This window comes from Mus caroli, chromosome 15 (assembly GCF_900094665.2).
Source record: "Mus caroli chromosome 15, CAROLI_EIJ_v1.1, whole genome shotgun sequence".
Lineage (NCBI taxonomy): Eukaryota > Metazoa > Chordata > Mammalia > Rodentia > Muridae > Mus > Mus caroli.
Genome location: NC_034584.1, coordinates 16,229,795 through 16,238,745, shown reverse-complemented (window position 1 = coordinate 16,238,745; position 8,951 = coordinate 16,229,795).

The window sequence follows — 8,951 nt, the reverse complement described above, 5'->3', positions numbered from 1 at the left end:
AAAAAAAAAAAAAGCACTCAGCAGGAGAGAGCATCGGTCTAAGTTGTCTGAGTGTAAGCAAACTAAGAATGGGTGGGGAGGACTTGTAGTATCCAAATTGGTCAAGGATATCAGGAGATGGGGTCCATAGAATTAACTATGCAGAGGTGATAGCAGTTCACAGAAAGTGAAGCAGCAATCACAGGGTCTGCACTGGTCTGTGGTGGGCCTTCTCTAAATATATTTGTGGTCGATTAGGATTAGTTCGGGTTTTTTTTGTGAGATGTATAAAAATGTGAGTTGGGGTGTCTAACTATTTTGCCTGCTCTTGGTATCCTTTTCTATCTACCAGATTCCTTTTTCATCCTTGATATGAGGATTTATGCTGAGTTTTTGTGCATATTTTTATGCCCTGTTTGGTTGAGAGCACAGAGAGGCCTGTTCTTTTCAGAAGGGAAAAAGTGGAGCCATTGTTCTGGAGAAGAAGGAAGGTGGGGGAACCTGCAGGAGTGAAGACAAGGGTGTCTGCAGTAATGATGTATTGAAAGAAGAAAGAAAAATATATTTTCACTTCACAGATAATTGTTTCATGAATAACAGATTAGTTTTAGAACTATCACAGGAGTGGAGAAAATTTAGCCTAAAAATTTGCAAATCTTTCATATATATATATGATGAAATTGTTGCTTGTTTTCATTTCAACCATGCCTGGTTGTATTTTATTTCTTAAATGGAGAAAATTTCATTGACTCATAACATAGCAATATGACTTCTTTTACTCTTTCATTCCTTACAGATCATTTAGATTTTCCTTCCACAGAGCTGTGCTGAACACAAGAAATTTCTTTGACTATTCATTTTTAATCACAATGGAATTTCCAGCTTAGGTTCCTTTTGAATTTTGGGATAACTTAATTAGCAAGAGTTAAGTAATGTGTTGTTAGGGCAAAAGAAAATACTCAAGGGATTTTTAAGTATTGTTATTCTTGTCATGATTTTGAAATTAAAAAAAAAAAAGTTAAAAATCTCTATATTCCTCCTATGGGGCTATAAACCTCTTCAGCTCCTTGGATCCTTTCTCTAGCTCCTTCATTGGGAAACCTGTGCTCAGGCTAATGGATGACTGTGAGCATCCATTCTGTATTGGTCAGGTACTAGCAGAGCCTCTCAGGAGATAGCTATAAAGAGAAAAGGGGATAACATTTGAAATGTAAATAAAGAAAATATCTAATAAAATCTCTATATTATGATTATATTTTTATTTTCAATATTGGAAAAAACAAATCATTGTCATTTAGGAAATGTGGCTTGAAGCAGTATTTTTACATGAACTCTTTATATATTAAAATATTAAGTTTTGCATCCTCTTTCCTTTTATTTTTATATAGTTACCTACTTATACTCTAAAACTAAATGAATTTCTGATATTCCCAGGTACATACAAACTATTTTATTGGCCTATACTTATTATATATATGACATTAAGCAAATAAAATTGCTACATTCATTTTGATTAGTGGGTGCTTTACATTGACTAGACTACTATAAACATAATATCACAGACCAGTTAATATAAGAAGCCCAGATTTAGTTTCCTTCTGATATGGAATCTGTATGTCAAAGGTGTTTTAGTTAGGGATTTACTGCTGTAAACAGAAACCATGACCAAGGGAACTCTTATAAAAACAACATTTAGTTGGGGCTGGCTTACAGGTTCAGAGGTTCAATCCAGTATCATCAAGGTGAGAACCCCAGTCAGGCATGGTGCAAGAGAAGCTGAGAATTCTACATCTCCATCTAAAGGCTGTTAGCAGAATACTGGCTTCCAGGTAGCTAGGATAAAGGTCTTATAACTCACACCCACAGTGACACATGTACTCCAATGGGGCCATACTTTTTAATAGTGCCACTCCCTGGGCCAAGCATATACAAACCATCACAGAAGGTTTGGGTTCTTCTCAGGGATCTCTTTACATTCACTCATCTGATTGTGATTTCACACTTTGTCAGGATAGCTTGTGGCGTGTTCCATGTCCCAATTAATTGTATTACAAAGATATTAGTCAAATTAAAGACAACTTTAAAGATATTGTTTTTGCATGGCCTCTGAAAAGAGTTAGTCTCTAAATATAGTTCCATGGTGTTTTCCAAATGATGTAGAGAATCTGTTGCAGTGTTTTTAGGTTTTCATATGAGCATTAAATTGGACACTCTCAGACATGCGGAAGATAACAGAATCTAAATGAAAACTGTAACATGTTGGAGACTACCCAATAACACGCAGTGGTGAATCCAAAGAACACAGTAATGTTTTCAATAGAAATACCATAAATAGGGAATATATATCTGAAAGAATAAATCTTTGTGTCACCTGATTTTAGTAGCATCTACTAGACTGTAATTTTGCATTTTTAGTATTGAAACATTTTTTTCATTAGTGTTATAATTAAATATTAATAAAAAAGGAATGGTGAATAATATTCAATTTCCAGAACTCTTAGTCTGTCCAAGGATAGCAAGACATATAAAGCTTTAATAATTTAAAACGTGTTCCTACTGTTTAGGAATGTACTGTTCATTGGCACCATCGGATCAAAGAGCCTGGGTTTCTGTGAAAATTCTAATTGAAAATGTTATCACAAGTCTGTCCTTAAAATGATAAAGTCTAGGAAAGATACAACATAAGTAAAAGATGCTTTACATCATAAAAAGCTAATGTGTTCAATTCTGGGAGCTCTTTTACTCTTTGAATAGAATAAGAATCAGCCAGGTTGGGAACAGAGTATTCATCTCGTTTTTCTCCCACACCACAAAGAAAGGAATGGAATGTCAAAAGCAATGAGAAGAAAAATTACACAATGTGTTCCTTATGACTATCTCTAAAAATTCCCAGTGTCTTGTAGAACACTCTAAGTGAATCATTATGTGCAGAATCAGGAATGGCAGATACACTCTCATGAATATGCCATTTTAGGAGGTATAGTGTGTTTCTCAGCTGAAAATAAGTGTTCACTTGACCCTGCTTCCCCTTAAGACGCAGTTACATTACTTTGTTGCCATTTAATTCAGAAATTCATACTCTCAGACACATGGTAGGCACTCCCTTAGTTAGTCCTTTAAAATGAAAGGAACTTCTGTTGCTAAACTCATTCTGTACCTCAGTTTAACAGATACAAATTCAAACAATAAGTTTATTGGATACAAACTGTAAGGTAGTTCACTATTGACCTTTCTCTGTCATGTTGAAGACATTTTAATTTCTACATTTGTTGCTAAAGTCATTCTATATTTATTTGACACATCTAACTAACATTTTTATAACTCTCTCTTAGTATGACAGATTTGTTCAAATGTATTGACTTCACATTTTCAGAGGATGAGAATTTAGCACACTTCTACTAATCTTAACTCTTTCCAGCTTTTCCTGCTAAAATACACTTTCTTACATAAGACAGCTATATGCATGCATTTGAATTCATAAATATTATATCATTCCATAACATCTATCAATGAATATTTATGTATTTTTGTAGTTAGCTGAGTCTTTTCAAAAGTGTATGGAGTCCATGTTACCACTTTCCATCTTTATCTGTATTTATGTCCTATCTAATATGAGTTTGCAGATTTTCTAATTAACCCAAGTCATATGTTACCCTAACCACATTTCTAGTCTGAGTTTATAACTTACTGAAATTAATAAATTGAGGGTAAATTTATGATTATTACAGTATATCTTTTAATTGGCTTTAGTTTTCTTGTTTATGGGATATGGAGAAAATCATCATTGCCATAATGTGGGGATGAAATTTGGTCATGAGCACTTACATTGATCAAACCTAATTCTTCCTTCAGGACCAATAGACACTCAAATTTTCAATCAATATCTCCTATAACATTTAGAAAATTATTCTAAATTTATTCAGATGGTGATTAACTTCAACTTGATGCATGATCTCTGGAAAATGAATTTTTACATTTGTCTCTGAAATATCAAATGTAGATATTATGGTTTCTGTATTTTTAAGCTTCAGTTTTTATCTTCATTATGGTTTTATATAGAGTTTTTCTTTATACCAAGATGTATGACTTTTTCCTAATTTTATCTTTCTTCTACATTTTTGAATTTCTTACTATTTAGAAGCCAATTGAATTATTCATGTTTGTGTTTTTAGCGTTTCTGTATGATCTTATAATACCCATCTAGTTTTATTTCTTTGTACATCTTTATATCAAATTAATTCTGCTGTTTTGAATACTTTCTATAATTTAGACTTTGTATTGAACTTTTTCTTTAATCAACATTCCTTTTTTTGTCTACTCCAGTTTCTAAGTATATATTCTATTATGAAAGCAATATATAATATATTTGAATTTATATATTTATGTTCATTGTTGTTTATGTCTTCTGTGTTATCTATTTCATAACGATATTCTTAGTTATCTGTGTGTACTTTGGATATTTCGCTTTGTATATTGCATGAGAAAATTTCTGCAATAGAAGCTCTATTAAGATAGGCAACTCTTTCAGATTTTCTTCAAATTCATGAGAATATAGTTTATGGACAAAATATGTTATGTCAGGAAGATTCCATATTAGAAAACTGGTCTTATCTCAGGCTGCTATTGCTACAATGAACATCATGACCAAAAGAAATGGTAAAAGAAATGGCTTCTGTTGGTTACATATGCTGAATCATAACGTCCATGGAGGGAAGCAAAGGCAGAAATTCAAATGATTTGGGAACCTGGAAGCAGGCACTGATTCCGAGCTTATAGAAGAGCACTGCTTACTGATTTGTTCCTCTTTGCATTTTCAGTCTGGTGTAATATAAAATCCAGAACCACCCGCTAAACTAATATCACCGACTAAAATATGCTCGGCCTACAGCATCAATCATTAGTTAAGAAAATTTCCTACAGATTTGCTACCTACAGCCTGTTATTTTGGAGGCTTTTTTGTTTGTTTGTTTGTTTTTTTGTTGGGTTATTTTTCAATTGGCTTCCCTCCTCTCAGGTGTTTCTCCCTTATATCAGGTTGACAGAAAACTAGCACATATAATATATAAGAATAGTATGATATGGGCAGGAACTCCATGCTAAAACAAGAGTTCCTGCCAATATCACTTGGAGTTCACACTTAGTATCCAGAAAACTTCTAAAGTCGTATGCTCATATCCTGTAGCCTGCTGCTTATAGAAGGGTTGGATGTTTTGTCAGAGCTAGTCAGTTTTTTATGTGTCTAAGGTGTTAATCCTCAACTTTATGGTTCTGCCGGTTATAGATTGGCAAGAGCACTGGGCGGAAAAGAATTGCTTCATAATGAAAAAGTGAACAGTTCACATGTTTGCAGTAACATTTCCTATTAAGATCTAGGGTGCTAACTCTCTTAATCTTATTTCATCTTCTGTTCAGCATTTGGTAATCCATTTAAATCATTCTCTATAGATACACAGCCTTCTTTCTTCAATAATATCTTTTTTTAAAATTTTAACATCTTTGGAAAGGGAAGAAAGAAAAGACATATGCTTATACTTTTGATTGTTAAGACGTTATTCACTGTTCAATTCTCAGATATCTGTATTATTGGCCACATTTTCTATAATGAATGCAACAAGTAGTTTTTTTTTTCCTCTTTGACCTCACACTAAAATAATAAGTGAAAATCATCTCTCATATTTCCAAAAAATGTTTCCTCCTACTGTCTTTCTGGAACCTTTTCTAATCTGAGAATTATATTAACTTTTATGAAGTTTACTTTTCCAACTTAATGAATTGCATTTTAGGTTGGGCATGACTAGTGTGTATGTATATTCTTCTGTTTCTGAAAGACTTTCACCACCTGTGAGAAGCCTCAAACTGCTTTGGTATTGATCAGTTTTCAATCCCATACCTGTCCTCACAATTCAAATAGTTTTTTACATTAGAGTAAATGGTAGATTTGGAAAAAAAAGAAGAAGAAAAATGAAAAGTCATGCATAATATAGATTTGTGATTATATTTTCAATGCTAACATGGTAAATTAGCTAAACAAGTACTTGAAGATTCCAAACTCAAATAAAGTTGAAATACAGTTATGTTAAAGGATAAAATGATCATGTGCAATTACTTGTACAGAATGAGATTCCACTCTTAGTTTCTAGAAAGGGAGAATAGGTTCCTTTCTTAGATGAAATTCCCAGAATTGAAAAAATCTAATAAAATTAGTTATAACAACCATTTTCCCAGTAAATTCTTAAAATATACACTTATCAAAATCATGTGATACTGACTAACACTTAGAAGGGGGAACAAAATACCCATGGAAGGAGTTACAGAGACAAAGTTGGGAGCAGAGACTAAAGGAATGACCATCCAGGGACTGCACCAAGGGAGGATCCATCCCATATACAACCACCAAAACCAGACACTACTGTGGATACCAACAAGAGCTTGCTGATAGGAGCATGATATAGCTGTCTCCTGAGAGGCTCTGCCAGTGCCAGACAAATACAGATGTGGATGCTCACAGCCATCCATTGTACCAAGCACAGAGTCTCCAATGAAGGAGCTAGAGAAAGGACCAAGGAGCTAAAGGGATATTTCAGCCCCATAGGAGGAACAACAATATGAACCAACCAGTACCCCCAGAGCTCCCTGGGACTAAACCACCAACTAAAGAAAACACATGGTGGGACTCATGGCTCTAGCTGCATATATAGCAGAGGATGGTCTAGTCAGTCATCAATGGGAGGAGAGGCCCTTGGTCCTGTGAAGGCTCTATGCCTCAGTATAGGGGAATGTCAGGGCCAGGATGCAGGAGTGGGTGGTTGGTGAACAGGGAGAGGTGGGAGGAGAGGGTTTTCAGAGGGGAAATCAGGAAAGGAGGTAACAATAAAAACGTAAATGAAGAAAATATCCTATAAAAATAATAATAAATGAAAAAATAAAAAGAACAAGAGAGCAGATTCAAAAAAAGAAAAGAAAAGAAAACTCAAAATCAACAATGTAGAAATTTTCTAAAAGCAATTTTCAGAAAATACAGACTGAAAAATAAACTTGAATCAAAATAAATCCCCTTAATTACTTTTCAATAATACTTTTATCTTTATATCTGCAATCAAGAAATTGATATTAAATGAAATAGCTATTATTAATATAATATTGTAAGGTTAATAAAAAATTAGAAACAGGGATGGTTTAGTTTCCAAAGGCTTCCCAAATAAGGCCCTCCAGTATATTTTGAATGTTTATCTTGCTTTCAATATAAAAAAATTGTGGAGAAGAGTATAGATTATATGAAAGTTTAATAGTGAATAATATCTTAAAGAACAGTGGAAGCACTATTTGAGACATATCATTTTTTTTCAATAAGAAGTAGACATAATTATATTAGAAAATTTTCTAAAGTTGAAGGAAAAAGGCATCTTCAAATATGAACCTTCTTTCGGTAAGATGGAATGAGTAACATAGCACTAATAAAATCACAAGTAAAAATTTAAAAATAAAATAAATAATAATCTTACAATTAGGTTTCAGAAAGTTAATAGTCTTATAGAGAATATCAATATGCTTGAATGAAGTAAAAAATTGAAACAATATCTAAAGAACAAATAATTGTATTTAGTGAGAATATTATTTAAATATGAAGAAGGAAAATATTTGCAGTTGGTATACCCAAACTTATGGGACACAATGAAAGCATTTCTAAGAGGGAAACTCATAGCTCTGAGTGCCTCTAAAAAGAAACTAGAGAGAGCACAAACTAGCAGCTTGACAACACAACTAAAAGCTCTAGAACAAAAGGAAGTAAATTCACCCAAGAGGAGTATACTGCAGAAAATAATCAAACTCAGGGGCGAAATCAACCAAGTGGAAACAAGAACTATTCAAAAAATCAACAGAATGAGGAGCTGGTTCTTTGAGAAAATCAGCAAGATAGATAAACCCTTAGCCAGACTCACTAGAGGGCACAAGGACAGCATCCTAATTAACAAAATCAGAAATAAAAAGGGAGACATAACAACAGATCCTGAAAAAATCCAAAACAACATCAGATCCTTCTACAAAAGGCTATACTCAACAAAACTGGAAAATCTATAAGAAATGGACAAGTTTCTAGACAGATACCAGGTACCAAAGTTAAATCAGAATCAAGTTAATGATCTAAACAATCCCATATCCCCTAAAGAAATAGAAGCAGTCATTAATAGTCCCCCAGCCAAAAAAAGCCCAGGACAAGATGGGTTTAGTGCAGAGTTCTATCAGACCTTCAAAGAAGATCTAAGTCCAGTTCTGCACAAACTATTCCACAAAATAGAAGCAGAAGGTTCTCTACCCAATTCATTCTATGAAGCCACAATTACTCTGATACCTAAACCACAGAAAGATCCAACAAAGATAGAGAACTTCAGACCAATTTCCCTTATGAATATCAATGCAAAAATACGCAATAAAATTCTTGCTAACAGAATCTAAGAACACATTAAAATAATCATCCATCCTGACCAAGTAGGTTTGATTCCAGAGATGCAGGGATGGTTTAATATGTGGAAATCCATAAATGTACTCCATTATGTAAACAAACTCAAAAACAAAAACCACATGATCATCTTGTTAAATACTGAGAAAGCATTTGACAAAATCCAACACCCATTCATGATAAAAGTCTTCGAAAGATCAGGAATTCAAGGCCCATACCTAACCATGATAAAAACAATCTACAGCAAACCAATAGCCAACATCAAAATAAATGGTGAGAAGCTGGAAGCAATCCCACTAAAATCTGGGACTAGACAAGGCTACCCACTTTCTCCCTACCTATTCAACATTGTTCTTGAAATCCTAGCCAGAACAATTCGACAACAAAAGGAGATCAAAGGGATACAAATTGGAAAGGAAGAAGTTAAAATATCACTTTTTGCAGATGATATGATAGTATATATAAGTGACCCTAAAAATTCCACCAGAGAACTCCTAAACCTGATAAACAGCTT